General features: G+C 47.9%; 1 long non-coding RNA gene across 1 annotated transcript; it reads right to left on the reverse strand.

Annotated features, from left to right (window-relative positions):
* Window positions 1-1,711: 1,711 nt before the first annotated feature.
* On the reverse strand, window positions 1,712-6,319 carry LOC132015439 (uncharacterized). The gene is made up of 3 exons (XR_009403682.1): window positions 6,027-6,319; window positions 3,128-3,806; window positions 1,712-2,268 (listed from the first exon to the last, which is right to left on the reverse strand). It is a non-coding gene; the product is annotated as an uncharacterized LOC132015439 (long non-coding RNA).
* Window positions 6,320-16,930: the final 10,611 nt, after the last annotated feature.

The raw sequence follows: 16,930 nt of genomic DNA on the forward strand, positions 1-16,930 counted from the left end.
AGGATGCCTGCAGGAGGGTGAATTGTTGCCATACATTTGGAAAGCAATCTGGCAGCAAGTCTCCTGAGCCTTAAATATATTCAAACCCTTTGATCTAATAATTCCACTTCTGGGAATCTCTCCTAAGGAAATAATTTGAATACTGAAAAAGCCTTTTGCACCAAGATATTCCTGGCAGGATTACTTGTAATAGTGAAAACCTAGAAACAGCCAAAATAACCAGCATTGGAATAAAAATATATATTCTATATAGAATATATCCCATAAAGTGGAGGTGGGAGAGAAAAATGGACGGACGGGTAGAGAGATACACGGATTCCACCCAACAAACTACGTACCTTCATTAAAGACGATAACCCCAAAAGGTTTACAATGCAAAAATGTGCTTGGATAAAAAACTAGAGTTAATATAATGCGTATGATATAATTATTAGTATATGGAAACGGCTGAAATGAAACCGCTGCACCTTCAGGAGCCTCGAGCATCTAATTTTTAAACAGAATGTAACCACGAGTGCTGAAACCATGCATGATTTTTGTTCCTTCTTTAAATTTTTATTTATTTTATTAAATTTTATTTATTTTATTAAATTTTATTAAATTTAAATTTATTTTATTAAATTTTATTGTTCCTTCTTTAAATTTGTTCCTTTAAATTTTTTCTTTTATAAGGATGCCCTGTTTTATTAAAAAAATTATTTTAGAAAAATATGAGGGTTGCTAAGTGAGCATGGAAATTGGATGGGGCTCAGGGACAGTTTGTTCAGCTGGGGTAGCACTTGAAGAAGTTGCCCTGCCCCGCTCTGGGCCGCTGGCTAGTGACCGCAATACTGGGTCAGCCAGTTTCCAGGTCTTTCTCACCCCCACACCTTGGGAGCCACCTTCAATCCCTCTGCAGTCCTGGCAGAGGCCCCCTCCCACCCCGGCTCTCCAGGCTCCAACTGTGGTGCATTGTAACTTTCTACAGGTACCTTCAGTTCTGGTCACCTTGACTCAACTTGGTCATGCCTGAAGCTCCAAACCAACCTTGGCGGGGGTCTCCCTGCGGACAGAACCTTGGTTTTGACGTTTGCTCATCCTGTGCTCAGAAGGTGGTGGGCTTTGGCCAAGACTGTCCCTAAATGCTGGACAACTTTTTGGAGTCCCGTATATACCAAGTAGAGAAAAACCTCAGACTCCCTTTTATTTTATTTGAATATCCCTAATTATTTACATTTATTTTATTTGAATATCCATTATTGTTTGAATATCCATCCAAATTAGATTCTAGGATTCGCTCACATTTGTGTTCCCTGCTGTTGTCCAGTTTTACTGCTCTGACATCCCAATGTTTAACTAGACCATAATTCATGTATCTATTTACCTATTTCTGTTGCCAGGATTTGGGCTGCTTCCAACATTTTAATACCAGCAGTGGTGCTGCCACGAACATTCTGGTAATACCCAGAAGAAGAATGGCTGGTATGTGAGGTATGTAAAGGCTCAGCTTCAGGAGACAATGCCAAAACGCTTTCCAAAACAGTAATATAATTTTGAGAGAAAAAAAGAAAATCCAAAAAGATTATACAAATCCTCTGTATTCTCAATTTTTCTGTGCATCCAAGACTATTCTAAAACTTCAAGTTTTTTTTTTAAATTATATAGCAGAATACTCTTTTTCAAGCTAAAAAATGACTAAAATTAAAAATGGTTTTGAGAATCTATTTAGATGTGATCAAATGAAACCAGGAGAATGATAAAGAGAAGACTTCTGAGCGTCTCTTCCCTGGGGTTGGGGGAGGAAGGCTCTGGATGGGGGAGCACAACATGGCAATTGTTGTCAGCATTCCAGCTTTCTTGTCGGATGTTGGTTAACGGGTGTTCATTAGATTAAAATGCAGGAAGGAAGAGAGGGAGGGAGAGATAGGGAGGGAGGCAGGCAGAGGGAAGAGGGTCTTGCATGGAGAGCTCTGCGAGTGTCATCAACAAAGATGATGTGTCGGCCAGCTCTCTACACCTGGGGTCCGTTAGACAACAGGAGAGAAGGGACTGGAGAAAGAGGAGCAGCTTCGTCCCACGAGCGGCATGGGGAAGGCTTCAGGAGCTTTCAGACCCAATGCCAACCCCAGGCACAGGCTCACCATGTCCCCCAAGGTGGGTGTCTGCTTTGTGAACCTCAGGGGGCAAAGCACTTCTGCACTCAGGCTGCCTGGTACAGGATCCCGCTGTGGCACTGCCAGCCATGCCTAGAGTCACCTGTGTGCTCTCTCCAACGCTCCGTGTTCTCATCTGTAAAATGCGGAGAAGTTAGTAAGATGACATGTGTCAAGTGTCTGCTCACAGAGTAAGCACTCAATAAATGTCTGTTATTATACCCCCAAGCTCCACCTGTGTGTGTGTGTGTGTGTGTGTGTGTGTGTGTAATTCCCAGGTCCTCACCATCATACCTGCCTAGCACCCTGCTCCTCCTGGCCAGAGTATAACCTGCTCCAGCCAGTTGACTTGAACCTGAAGCCCAGTAAGGTCTGGGGGACGGACGTCTTCCTCCTCCCACCTCCTGGGAGATACCAGACCCTCCTTCATTCCTCAACCCCCAGCTTCCCAGGGGTGAATTGCTCTGATCTCTTGAGCATTTCTCAAACCCCATCCCCTACCTGGCTGGGCCCCCCAGACCACTGCCTCCACCTGCCATCCCCAGCCTGCCCTCCGAGGCATGACCACATCACTCCCTGCTCAGATTCCCCAGAGATCCCTCCTGTCCCTCGGCAATGTAGCCCAAGAGCCTTGGTTGGCTCTCAAGGCTTTCGTCTGGCCCCAGATCCACTGGGCCTCTCCCTGCCACCCACACCCAGAGTCCAGTCCCCCACCCCCAACAAGCCTCCTTCCTCGCTCACTGTCATAGCGCTGATGCTCTCCCTCTGGGGGATGCCTTCCTTCACCTGCAGAGCTCTCAGTTCCCTCCAAGACCCCTCCCCAGGCCTCCCACCGAGGTCCCTGGCTCCCTTTACCTCCGTCCCCCCCCCCCCCCCCCTCCCCCCCCCACCGGGCCCCCCCCCCTCTCTCGTCCCCTCCACCGGACTCTGAGTGTGTTAAGGGATGGAGCCTGTGAACCCATCACATCCCAGGGCCATGCTCAGAAAGTACCCACCGAAGACATGAACGACTTTTCTCGTTCAAGGGTAAAGATGTTTGACTCCTCGCAGCAATTATATTTTCCCTTTCTCGATTCAGAACTTTGCCTGGCCAGGGACAAGGCAGGACGAGTGGAAAACATCTGTCTGGTGCGTTGACACGGGCGGGGACGGAGGACGGGAAGAAATCTGTTCTGGAGTCTCCCGTTTACCACGGACGTTGAACTTGGAAATGAAAGTGCAGCCACAGCAGGAAGGACGAATGGAGACATCCACCCCGCTGGGACTGAGGCTGGTCAGCAGATGGGGGTCGGGCGGCCAGGGGTCCCCTCCGGCCGTGGCGGGAAGCGCCAGTCCAGGCCGGCTGTTTGCTCAGACTCTTTCAAGAGGACGTTCGTCCCTTTTCCCTCCTTCACAGAGGGCACGCGGGATCTTTGTCCGTGTCCCTGGTGCCTCTGTCAGAAAGGGAAGCTGGGGGCAATGTTACAATGTGTAGACAACTCCATGCTTAAAAGGCTAATAGAAAGCTTACGTTAGGACAGTCGCTGTCCTGAAATTACCTTATGGAGAGAAAGACAACCAAGGAGATGTGGATACAGCAGGTGTCAGCCAGGCTGTGGAGAAAGGGGACATTCGTGCCTCTGCCACTGGGGCTGCAAACTGCTTCATGTGCTCTGGACAATGGTGTGGACCTTCCTCGAACATTCACAACAGAAATACCGTATGACCCAGTAATTCCATTTCTGGGTATTTATCCAGCATGACCCCCAAGGGCCAGCCCAACAGGCATCCTAAGCACCAACCAGCATGCTCCCAATGCGCCAGCCAGCCTGCCTCCTGGGGCCCCCCCGGAAAACAGGTTTCTTCCCCATCTGACCACATGGTGGCCTGTGCCTCCCCCATCGGCCGCGCCACCACACAGCCCCCAGGACAGCAGGGCCTGGAGGCCCCATGTGGGTCAATGCTACTGCTTTACAGGTGGGAGAACAGAGGGGGAAGAAACTCGCCCAAGGCCTCACAGCAAGTTGGCTTCCTTGGCCACAGTGAGACCCAGAGGGGCTCCTCCATCACTGAGCCCAGCGCCCAGGACCCTCCTCACTTCGGGTCAGCAGCAGCCTCGCTGCACACGTGGCCAGCAAAATGGAACAGCTCCCTTCAGTGAGAGGACAGCCTCAGTGACTTTATGTAGACACTTCCCACCGCCCAGGCTTGTTCTAAAGCACGTGGCCTGCACCATCGCGCCAGAGCTGCGCAGTAGTCTGGGAAAGGAGTAACAGTTCTTCCCGTTTCTCAGGTGACAAGACTGAAGCTCAGAGAGACCAGGCGGCCTGTCCACGGCTGCTCGGAGTCAAGCCGGGACTCGCGCCCAGAGGCTGAAGCACGGAGCCTGCTTCCCATCTGGCCCCGCAGGGCAGAGCGGCCAGGCGGCTGGCGTGGTGGGCAGGGGGGGCCATGCTGGGCCCTGTGTGCCCACGACCTGCCTCTCCGGCCCTCCCAAGACCTGGCCTTCACGCCCTCCCCTCATCTCAGGCCAGGGAGACGTGCGAGGTGCGGGTGTTAGGGCTCTGGAGCCAGGCGGGGGGCCCTCGGTCAAATTGCCCAAGCTCTCTGGGCCTCAGTCCTTCATCTGTAAAATGGACATTGCAATAGCTCACGGTATCCTTGTAAGGATTAGCTTAGGTTAGGGCTGCGGTTCCCACAGTGCGTGGTAGACAGAACACTGGCCCCAAAGATGTCTTCGTCTTGGTGCCCAGAACCTGAGACTATGTTGCCTTGGGCTGGCGTGATTATATTAGTGATCCAGATGTGGGGTCATGGGGAGGGTCTGTGGGACCCGAGTGGTCACAGGGTCCTCACTCAAGGGAAGCAGGAGGGGCTCCTACGGAGAGGCCGAGCTCGGGGTGGGCACGTGGGCGCCTCTACAGCAGCTGGGAAAGCAAGGGAATGGCTTCTTCCTCGGTCCCCCAAGGCACTGATCATGGAGACTTGTTGGAGCCGAGATAGGAAACCCATGCCAGGTGCTGGAGGCTCTCTGTTCCCAACTTTGTGGGTGTGAACGGGGGCTGCTCTCTCTCTGGCCGAGGGCCAGACGCAGCCCAGCCCCAGGGAGACCAGAGAGTGACAGAGCATCCCCAGAGTGGCCCAGGGCAGGGAAGCCAGTGCTCTGACTGGGTTACACTGAAAGGTCGGGACTCAGAGCAGGGTGGCCTGCTCTGAGGAGGGGCAGGGACGGCTGTTGTCACCACTGCTCCATTCCAGACCCCGGACATGGAGGAGAATTTGCACCTGCCTCTAACGTACAGCAGACCCGGAGCCGGGGGCATCTCCTGCACTCCCTCCTCACCCCACCAAAGCCCCCCGCGACACGCCTTGGCTCCCAGGCCCCATGAGCTGGGCTTTTACACTCCTCCGGTCCCCCAAGGACCCCTTCCTCAGCGGATTGAGCCTTCTCCTGCACACAGCCATCGTCCATTTGACTCGACTGAGGGGGCCTGGGATCCCGTTTCCCAAGGCTGACCCTCCAACTGGCCAGCTGACCCCTATCAGACCAGGGCCTCCAGGAGGCAGGGGTGGCCCATTGCCGTCAGGATCCCTGAGTCTTGCACACCTCTGGGCACTTAGTAGGCACCTTGAAGGTGTGGTTGGATGGATGACCTGGCAGAGGTCAGGCTTCTATGCCCCCCAAACCAGCTTCCCTGACCCACGGACACCCTGGGGACCCCTCCGATGTGCCCCTGAAGGCTGCTGCCGAGGAAGCTCCCTGAGTCTCGGAGAGGAGGTTTCCTGGCCAAACCGGACATCCTCAGGCTGAGCGCGTGGCTTCCTATGTTTGTGGACACAGGATGTGTGCCCCCTTTCCTGGTGGCCTCGTGGGGCACGGCATCGGAAAAAACACTTCTTTATTCCCATACTCACAACAGTTCTGACACCGGATGTGGGTTTCCCACCCATGGAGCTCTCCTCCGCGACACCAGCCAGGCGTCCCATGATTCAGTTCAATTCCGACTCTGACTGGAGTTGACACAGATGCCGCAGGTGCGGGGCTCGGTCCCACAAGACTGCCCCCACCTCAGGTGCCAATTGCAAGTCTTCGGGTGCCACCTCTACGTCCGACCTACGGGCTCTGCGTCCGGGTGCCCGCCGCTCCCTCCCTGGGCTCCATCGTTTGCTAGAACAGCTCACAGACCTCAAGGAAACACTCACACTTAGCAGCGTATTACCCAGTGAAGGACGTGATAAAGGATAGAGATGAACATCCGGGGGAAGAGGTGCACAGGACGTGGTGTGGAGAATGGGGCATGGGGCGTCCCCACCCCCCCAAGATGCCACCCTCCTCCAGCAACCGGATGCTCTCTGAAGCCCTTACCAGGCTCAGACACTTCGTTCGAGGCATACAGAGTGGTAGAGCCCTGGTTGGAGAAACTTCTTGTCTTAGACCACTCAGCTTGCTCTAGCAAAACACTACAGACTGGGTGGTTTATAAACAACAGAAATGTCCTTCTCACAGTTCGGGAGGCTGGAAGTCTGAGGTCAGAGCACCAACATGGTCAAGTGAGGGCCCTCCTCTGGTCACAGACTCCTTGCTCTGTCCCCAAACAGGGTTGAGGGAGCTCTGTGGGTTTTCTGTTAAAAGGGCAATAATTCCTAAGGGTTTTTCCCTCAGGCTCCACCTCCCAATACCATCACCTCAGGCAGTTAGGATTTCAACTCATGAGTCTGGGGGGACTCACACCTGGACCACCACATCTCCCCAAGGCCAAGTAGGGTCTCACTGCTATTTTCCAGGCAGCTGGACATGCTTCCAGCTTTTCACAGCACAGCTAGTGAGTTGAGTGGTGACCCCAAAAAGATAGTCCATTTCCCAGAACCTGTCAACATGACCAAAGGTTCTTCAAAGATAGAATTCAAGGATCTCAAGATGAGATCGTTTTCTATTAGGGCTGGTCCGAAATCCAATGACAAGTGTCCTTATAAGACACAGGAGAGAAGGCCATATGAGGACAGAGGCAGTGATGGGAACAATGTGGCCACAAGCCAAGGGATGCCAACAGCAGCCAGGAGCTGGAAGAGGAGAAGAAGGACCTTCCCCTAGAGCCTCCAGATGGAGCTCAACCCTGCTGACATCTACATTTTGAACTTCTGGCTTCCAGAGCTATGAGAAAATAAATTTTCATTGTTTTAAGTCACCAAGTTTTTGGTATTTTGTTGCAGCAACCCCAGAACACTAATCTACCAGCTTATACATAAAAAAACGCTACTATATTTATAGCATTCTGTGGTTCACTGAGGCTCCTTTGCTGGATGCTTCTGGCCTGGGGGTGTTGCTGCCTGTGCACACCAACCCCAGCCTCACCATGGACTGAAAGGTCAAACACCATAAACCTCTGTTGGGAAGCTCTGGTTCAGAGGCACTGGGGTCAGCAGTAACCATGGTCCCCTGTTTTGGGTAAGCCACAACATTAACGTGTTGTCTCATGTTGTTAATGGTTGCTTGCTCCCATTTGTTTAAGGTGGTGGAGAAAATGGCACTTTGCCTCACTCCCATCTGAGGGGACAGCTCAGTCAGAGTGCTATGAGGGGCCAGCAGTGTGTGAAAGGGGGACGTGGATACAGAGATGGTGGGAGCCCTGGGCCTCCGGGAAGAACTCCCCATCCAGGGCCTCCTCCAGTCACCAACAGCTGCACTCAGTGAAGGTACCATGGATCCCACAGAGAGCAGAGTCTCCTGAGCTATGGGGACCTAACGTGGGCCCACCTGCCTCAGAATGTGTAACCAGGTGTTCCTGTCCATCTAGCCTTCTTCTGTCAGTGTTGATGCTTAAAGAAACATTGGGGTGGGGTGCCTGGGTGGCTCAGTCAGTTAAGAGTCTGCCTTCGGCTCAGGTCATGACCCCAGAGTCCTGGGATCAAGCCCTACATCGGTCTTCCTGCTCAGCGGGGAGTCTGCTTCTCCCTCTCCCTCTGCTCCTCCCCCTGCTTGTACATTCTCTCTCTCCCTCTCATAGATAAATAAAATCTTTAAAAAAAAAGAAAAAGAAAAAGAAACATTGGGGTTCTGCCTACATAAAGCTAATAATGCTGCTCTTAGATGAGAGAGTTGAGGATGATTTTTTTTTCTTTCTTTCTTCTGCATTTTCTGTGTGACTTAAGTTTTTAACAATTAAAATGTATCCTTTACAAAAAGAACAAAACTATTATCATTATTATTATTATTATTATTATTATTATTTTAGTTACCAGGCACAGTTTTGAAAAATAGTTTTCTTCAGCCAGGTCTGTGAAACTCTGGTTCTGTTGGACTGAGGAAGGACCAGGGGCAGGACCCCATTGACTCTGGTAGAAAGCCCATTTGGGGGATTGCTGGTGTTTCCCAATACATCCCAGATGGGAGTCAGCTGAGCACTTGTCCCACAAACACAGCCCCCAGCCTGCCCCATGTTGCGCAGGTGGGGCTCCCATCAGGACAGGCTGGGCTGGCTGCAGAATGAATCTTCCTCAGGACTATAAGGGCTGATGTCCACCCTGTATCCTGGAGTGTGACACAGCCATGAGTCACCACTAGAATCAAAGCAAACCAGAGCTGGAAACAAGGAGGGATCAGCCAGGTGGCAGCTGTGGCCAACAGAAACCTGTCACTTCATCTGGAAGTGGGGAGTTTGTCCCACTCACATGTGGGGAGTTTGTCCCAACTGCAGCATCCTGGGGGCTTTTGCTATTCTAGGGACATTTCCTTTTTTTTTTTTTTTTCCTTTCTCTCTCTCCTTTTCTTTCTTTCCTTCTCCATGCTCCCACCTACAGTCAAGCTTTCCACTTAGGCTCTGGGTTCCATCCTCTCTCAACTTCCCAAGGGCATTGTTCTAGCAATTGTCACTTCTGTTCTGTATCATCAACTTATCTCTCTGCACCAGATTATTCCCATCATTATACAAGTGTGCCTAAGTGTACCTCCTCTTAAATTAAGGAAAGGGAATCTTCACTCACATGCACTCACATGCCTCTCCAGCAACTACCTCAATCCTCTGCTTCTCTTTCAAAATTCTGAAAAGAGTCGTCTCTACTTACTGTTCCTACCTCTTTTCCTCCCATCCTCTCTTGAACCATCCCAATCAGGCCTTTTCTCCACCACCTCCTTGTGTCTTCTCAAGATCACCAAAGTTGTACATTGCCAAATGCAATGATCCATTCTGTCATTATTAACATTTGACATAGTTGATCACTTCCTCCTTTTTAATAGTCCTTCCTTTACTTGTCTTCTTGAACACATCACATCCTACTGGTTCTCTTCCAACTCCTTGGCCATTCTTCTTGGTCTCCTCTGCCGGTGGTTGGTCTTTATTTGAATCTGGAAATAACAATAGGACCCCCAGGACTAACACAGTCCCGGGACTGTGTTCCTCTTCCTAACTCACTGCCTTGACCTCATCTTGCTTCTTGGTTCTGTCAGACAAATGCTGATGACTCTCAAATATTTATCTTAACCTGGAATTTTTTCCCTGAACCCCAGACTTGTATCACATGCATGATTTTCATGTCAAAGATAAAATGTTCAGAACCACACCACTGATTTCCACCCCAGAACCCCTCTCTCTGCATTTTACTGAACTTGGTAAGTGGAAACTCAACTCATCTGATTTCTGAGACCAAAAACCTTGAGCTTATTTTTTTACTCCTGCTTCCACTGGGGTGTTGATAGGTGTGTAACAGCAGGTTCTCAGCTCTGAAGGGTAGACAGTAAGGGAAGGCCCAACTTCTTGTGTAAATAATACCATCATTAGTCATTTGTAGCTGCAAATGTCTATCACTGGACTCTGAGATGGGAAGAGATGCATAGTAGAACAGCATTGTGTAGTTTTTCCACTGCACCAATACAAAGATGTGAATGACCTCAAGAGCATGGGTAATTATAAAAACTGTAGTAAGATAATTAGGAAGCAATGAATTTCTAGTATTTATTTATTTTTGTCTTCTTGTTCTAGGTATATTTACTTGAAGAATAAATGGGAATTAGGAGACAAGACAATAGAAGAAACTCAACCAGGGCAAAGATTGTGGGATCCATTCCCCAAGTAAATCCATAGTCAGCAGAAGTTATGGGTGAAACTTCACTGTGCACTGTTTTAAGTCCAAGTCCACAAACAAGTCAGCATGGCCAGCTCGAGAGCCCCAGAAATCCAAACACAAAGGTCCCTTCATGCTTGTAAAATAAAACATGTGAGCCACAGCTCAGCTTACAGAGGCAAAAGACCATGGGATGGTGGGACCTCTGGCTCCTTCTGCAGCTTGGCTGTTGGGCACCCTCTCCTGTGGGTCATCCTCACCCAGTGACCTGCCAAGAACTGGGGTGTAGTACTGGCAGAAAGAGCTGTGGTGAAGAGACCACTGTTGGCCAGGCTCTGAGCTTCACTGTTTGGACCTGGTTTGTCCCCAAACTGAAACCTTGGCTGAGGGAACCACTTAAGGAGCTATCCTAAATGACCATGGCCATGACTCCAGCACCAGCCCCACAAGCTAAAATATAAACAAAAAAAAAAAAATTCTATAGGGACAAACGCTCCCTTCTGAAGTGGAAGATTATAGGTTACTATGACTGAATGTGTCCCCCCAAACCCATAAGTTGAAGGTGGGGCCTGGGGGAGATAATTAGGGTTAGAGGAGGTCATGAGGGTTGGGATCCCATGATGGGACTACTGTTCTCATTAGAAGAGACACCAGAGCTCTCTCTCCTCCCTCTGAAGACAGAGCTAGAAGCCAGGAAGAGAACATTTGCCAGGGGGCAGCCATGCGGGCACTCTGAGTTTGGAAATTCAGCCTCCAGAACTGTGAGAAACAGGTATCTGTCGTTCAAGCCCCTGGCTATGGCCTTTTGTCATGGTGGACTATGTAGAAAAACATTACTGGGGTACTTAATATTTTCCTTTTCAAAAAGCACTGCTGTCTGTGAGGTCACCTTATGATCAGGTACAAAATCATCAGTGGGTGAACACCCTCCCACTCCTGAAAGAACTTTCCAGAACCTCCTTCTGTGTTGGGCAGGGGAGGAAGGCATCCTTCGTTCATGTGTGAATGCTGGCAGGTATCTCTCCCACAAAACCAGTCTTGACAGGAGAATGTGAAGAGGAGGAGAACAGGAAGTTTAGAATAGGTGAATTAATAGAACATTCTATCCATGACATACCTAACTGACTTCTCAGCAAGATCCAGCCAGTTTTTAAGATTTTATCATCTCTGATGGGCTTCTCAGAACATAAGCTTGTGGAAGGACTGGGGGAATATTAATTCAGCTAGAGACTTTTCACCATTAACTTCCACTTCTAACTACCCAGGCCTACCCCCAGCACATACAGTAAGCCCCCCCTTGGGCCCAGTAATAGCTCTTCATGAGCCTCTGAAAGTCTTTATTGGTTTGCTCTGGTTATTAACTCCCCTCCAGCATTGGGGCCTCCCACTGTGTGACCCCAGAGCCCCTAGGTTCTAGTCTGGGTATAAGCCTGGGGTCCAATATTTAAAGGGCACCAAAAACTCTAATCAAGAAAGATAATATTGTAAAGTATTGTTCTAAAAAATCCAAATGAATACAAAACAAACATGATAAGCAAAGGATCAAAATTTTAAATAAGAACAGGCTCCTCTAGGTACAAGATATACAGAAGGGGTCTATTCCCCAGGCAAAGTGAGCAGGCCAGGGCCAGGCTCAGAGCAAGGCATAGGGCCTAACAAGCCAGGCCTGCAACATTTTGTCATGGCAATTATTCCCAGGGGGTAGAGGTGAGGGGTGGGGGCAAGGTCACTGCAAGCCAAGGTGCATCCTCTTCAAAGGGTCCTGGCCTCTTAGCAGGAGGGGAATTTCAGGAAGCACCTGGTCCCAGCACTTAAATCCTCTAAGATGATGAACTAGGGGGGGGGGGGGGGCAGTGTTTATCAATTTCCAATCCATCATGGATTGACACTTTTGTAAAATAAAAAAATAAATTTCTAGAAAAATGACATGGAAAAAAAGATACAAGATGCAAAACAACTTTCTTATTATCATATTTCATTATTATATTATATATTATATTATTATATTTAACAGATCATTACTTGTTCAAATGGCTGTCATATGTCTAAATGCCTGCTCTAAATTTCTATACTTACTAGATCATTAACAACCCACACTCAGCAGGGTCCTCGGGCCACATACTGAGTAACATGAATGTGGCCCAGGCGCCCTTCCAGAGAGCAGGGAGTTGAAGCACTGGAAATGGCGGGGGGGACAGTCTGCCCCCACCCCCACCATCGCCACCCCATGGGCCCAAGCATGTTCCCATCTCTATTCACAATAAATCATTGGTTCTCAGTCTAAGTTTCCCCCCAGAGGCTGTCCTGGTGACAAAAGAACATGACTGATTCCCTGGAACAATGAGAAACACAGAGGATTGCTGCATAATCCAAGATGGCGGAGGAAGAGACCTTAGTTTCAAATTCAGCTAGATAGCTATCGAATCATTCTGAATGGCTGTGAACTCAACCAGAGCTCTAAGAAAAGAATAGCTGCCACTCTACAAATAGAAAACTTACGACTTTCTACAAGGTAGGGGGTGCAGAGAAGTGAATCCAAGGTGATATATGGGAAGATAAACCATGGGGTGGGGGTCTCCATAAGCCAGCACCAGAAAGTGTTATAACAGAGGAGCACAAAATCAGAACTTTTAGAAGTCTGCTCCAGTGAGGGATGACCCTGCCTGAACAGAGCTCAGGGGGTGAAACAGGGCAAAATCCTAAGTGAGACAGTGTGGTCTCAGGATCAGCTCAGGGTTGCCATATACAGTGAACTGAGGAGCGATCATGACTGCTCTCTAAGCAGGGGCCCACAGAGTGGCAGAACTGAGGCAAGACCCCCCCCCCTTTCTCCCAGGAAGCAGCAGCACAGGTGTGCACCTCAGGAGTCTGCAGGATTTGAAACTGAGTCGTGTGCCTGAGAAAGAAATTCTCGGTCACAGGCTGGGTGAGCACAGAGTGCAAATGGAGGCTTCATAGATATATTCAAAGCATTCTATCCTAAAACAACAGAATACACATTCTTCTTGAGTACACATAGAACATTCTCCAGAATAGATCACATACTAGGTCACAAATCATGTCTCAACCATACCAAAAGATTAGGATCATTCCCTGCATATTTTCAGACCAAAACACTTTGAAACTGGAACTCAATCACAAGAGGAAATTTGGAAAGAACTCAAATACATGGAGGCTAAAGAGCATCCTACTAAAGAATGAATGGGTCAACCAGGAAATTAAAGAAGAATCTTAAAAATTCATGGAAACAAATGAAAATGACAACACAACTGTTCAAATCCTTTGGAATGCAACAAAGCCTGTCCTAAGAGGGAAGTACCTAACAATACAAGACTTTCCCAAATACACAACCTAATCTTACACCTAAAGAAGTTTGAGAAAAACAGCAAATAAAACCTAAACACAGCAGGAGAAGAGAACTAATTAAGACTAGAGTTGAAATCAATGAAATAGAAACAACAACAACAAAAAAAAACAGTAAAACAGATCAATAAAACTAGGAGCTGATCCTTTGGGTGTTTTTTGTTTAAGATTTTATTTCTTGGGGCACCTGGGTGGCTCAGTGGGTTAAGCCGCTGCCTTCAGCTCGGGTCATAATCTCAGGGTCTTGGGATCGAGTCCCGCATCGGGCTCTCTGCTCAGCGGGGAGCCTGCTTCCCTCTCTCTCTCTGCCTGCCTCTCAGTCTACTTGTGATTTCTCTCTGTCAAATAAAGAAATAAAATCTTTAAAAAAAAAAAGATTTTATTTCTTTATTTGACAGAGATCACAAGTAGGCAGAGAGGCAAGCAGAGAGAGAGGAAGGGAAGCAGGCTCCCTGCTGAGGGGAGAGGCCGATGCGGGACTCGATCCCAAGACCCTGAGATTATGACCCGAGCTGAAGGCAGCGGCTTAACCCACTGAGCCACCCAGGTGCCCCAAGGAGCTGATCCTTTGAAAGAAATAATAAGATTGGTAAATGCTTGGCCAGACTTATCAAAAAGGAAAGAGAAAAGATCTAAATAAATAAAATCATGAATGAAAGAGGAAAGATCACAAACAACATTGAAGAAATATAAACAATTATAAGAACGCATTATGAGCAACTATATGCCAACAAATTAGGCAATCAGAAAGAAATGGATGCACTCCGAGAGATGTATAAACTACAAAAAAACTGAAACAGGAAGAAATAGAAAACCTGAACAGACCCATCACCAGCAAGGAAACTGAAACAGTAATCAAAAATCTCCCAACAAACAATAGTCCAGGGCTGGATGGCTTCCCAGGGGAATTCTACCAAACATTTAAAGAAGAATTAATACCTATTCTCCTGAAGCTGTTTCAAAACATAGAATTGGAAAGAAAACTTTCCAACTCATTCTATGAGACCAGTATTACCTTGATCCCAAAACCGAAGACCCAAAGGAGAATTACAGACCAACATTCCTGATGAACATGGATGCAAAAATTCTCACCAAGATATTAGCCAATAGGATCCAACAGTACATTAAAAGGATTATTCACTATGACCAAGTGGGATTTATTCTTGTGCTGCAAGCATGGTTCAACATTTGCAAATCAATCAATGTGATACACTACATTAATAAAAGAAAGGATAAGAGCCATATGATCCTCTTGGGCAAGACTCTCAGGTCTCCCTCCTTTCCTGGGAGCTTTGTACTCCAGGTATTCTTTGTACTGTCCGTTTGCTATCACTCAATAAACCTTGCTTTGTTACCCACACAAAAAAAAATATACAATTTGTGTGAACATGTGTCTATGACTACGTGAGTGCATGGATGTGTGTTCACGTGTGCCCGTGTGAGCTTGAGCATGGACAACATGTTCTCTATGTGAATGTGTTTGTGCATATGTGAATATGAGTTCATGGATATGTGCACATGTGCACATTTGTGTATGATTGTGTTCCATGTGTATACATGGGGGAGTGTGGATGTGTTCCTGTGGTTGAGTGTGTGTGTGTATGTATGTGTCTAAGTGTGTTCATATGTGCATGCGTATGTGGATATGTTCCTGTGTGTATCTATATGTTTTGCGCATGTGTGCCCATGTATGTGGGTACGCATGTGTTTCTGTGTGTGAGATCATGTATGCACATGTATCTGTCTGCGTGGGGGGAGCTGGGACTGTTTGCAGAAGGGAAAGGATGGCCCATCGTGGTGGGGCACAGAGAGCAAGACCTGCAGTAGGAGACAAGACTGAGCCTTGATGGCCAAGTTCACCATCACAAAGCCTAAGGTAGCTGCAGGTGATGTGTGACATGTGCCCATGAACATGAGTTCTCTGGCTGCTTCCAGGGGCACAGGCTATAAGAGGTGAAGTTAGATTCTTGGCAAAATCAATCTGGAGATTTGGTGCTCATCTGATGGGGCCTCCACTCCGTGGGCTCCACACAGAAGAAGCCCCATCTTCTATCTTGAAAGACTTCGAAAGTCTTTCTCGGAAGACTGGTGGTTTTAACCTGGGTTAAGCTTTCTCACTTCCTCAACTCCCTGTTTGCCCTAGGATTGTCCTTCCTAACTAGGTTCCGGCTACTGCAGATTGTTCACAGTGGCCAATCCTATAGCCTGCCCAGACTAGGGACTCTCACCTCCTAGATTCTAGATATCAGATTTCTGTTAATCCAGGACAGGCCTAGAAGACTGGAATCCCAGCTCCCTTCCTGCCGGCTTGCTCCTAAGGCAGTTTCCCCAGGAGAGGCAAGCTGAGATGATGGGAGGCACCCAGGGCTAGAGCTCAGGGAGTGCCCAGGAGAGAAGGCGGTGTGTGGGAAGGAGCTCCCAAGCACCCACAGAAGAAGGAACCGTATGTACGTAAAACAGAATGTGGGAAGTTCAAGCCTAAGGGCACTCCTGAAAACAACAGCTCCTCTCAATTTAGAGCAACCAGCTAAACCAAAAGCTAGCTGGTTCTTTGAAATAATATGGATAGCAGATAGAACCAGGGAAAGAGACAGCCAAGAACCATCCTCCTGGGCTCCAAACCATCCTCAAAGACTGCATGAACTTAATTGGATCAGACCAGGGAACAATTTTTATGCCAGGGCATTCTTGAAAACAATTGAGCAATCAGCCAGGGATTAGAGGAAAGGGGCTGGGTCTATTACCCAATGAGGTAGACAACCAGGAGACCGGAACAGACAAAGAGGACCCTGTGAGACCACTGCCATCCCAGGGTGGAGGGGCTCTGCCCAAGGCTGTACTCTCGGAGGATAAAGAAGGTTCCAAAATTGATTAGATGGTGGATGCCCAACTTGATGACTATACTAAAAACAACGGAGTTGTACACTTCAAATGAATGAACTATATGATAGGTGAATTACATCTCAACAAAATTATTAATTAAAAAAGATAGTACAATTATCGTGATGAGCACCGAGAAATGTATAGAATTGCTGAATCAGTCTATTGCACACCTGAAACAAATGTAACACTGTATCTTAATTACACTTGAACTTTAGCATTTTTTAATAAAATAAATTTTTAAAAAGATACAGAAAATAAATGACCTACGGAGTCATTTCCATATTATTTCAAAGAACCCAGTCTTAAGAAAGAAACAAATGAAACCAAAAAAATGAAACTAAATGACCTGGATAATAGAAAAGACCATGGGATTAACGAATACATTTATTTTTTGGACACCTAGCTACTCTTGTTTCTCTTTACAACAGTCTGGATTTCTGCAAAACGCTTCCAAGTGCTCCCAGGAAGACCCTCATTTCAGAAGACTTTCTTTTATTTGACTCTTTGGCCTTTGA

The sequence above is a fragment of the Mustela nigripes genome, chromosome 4 (assembly GCF_022355385.1).
Source record: "Mustela nigripes isolate SB6536 chromosome 4, MUSNIG.SB6536, whole genome shotgun sequence".
In the NCBI taxonomy this organism is placed as follows: Eukaryota; Metazoa; Chordata; class Mammalia; order Carnivora; family Mustelidae; genus Mustela; species Mustela nigripes.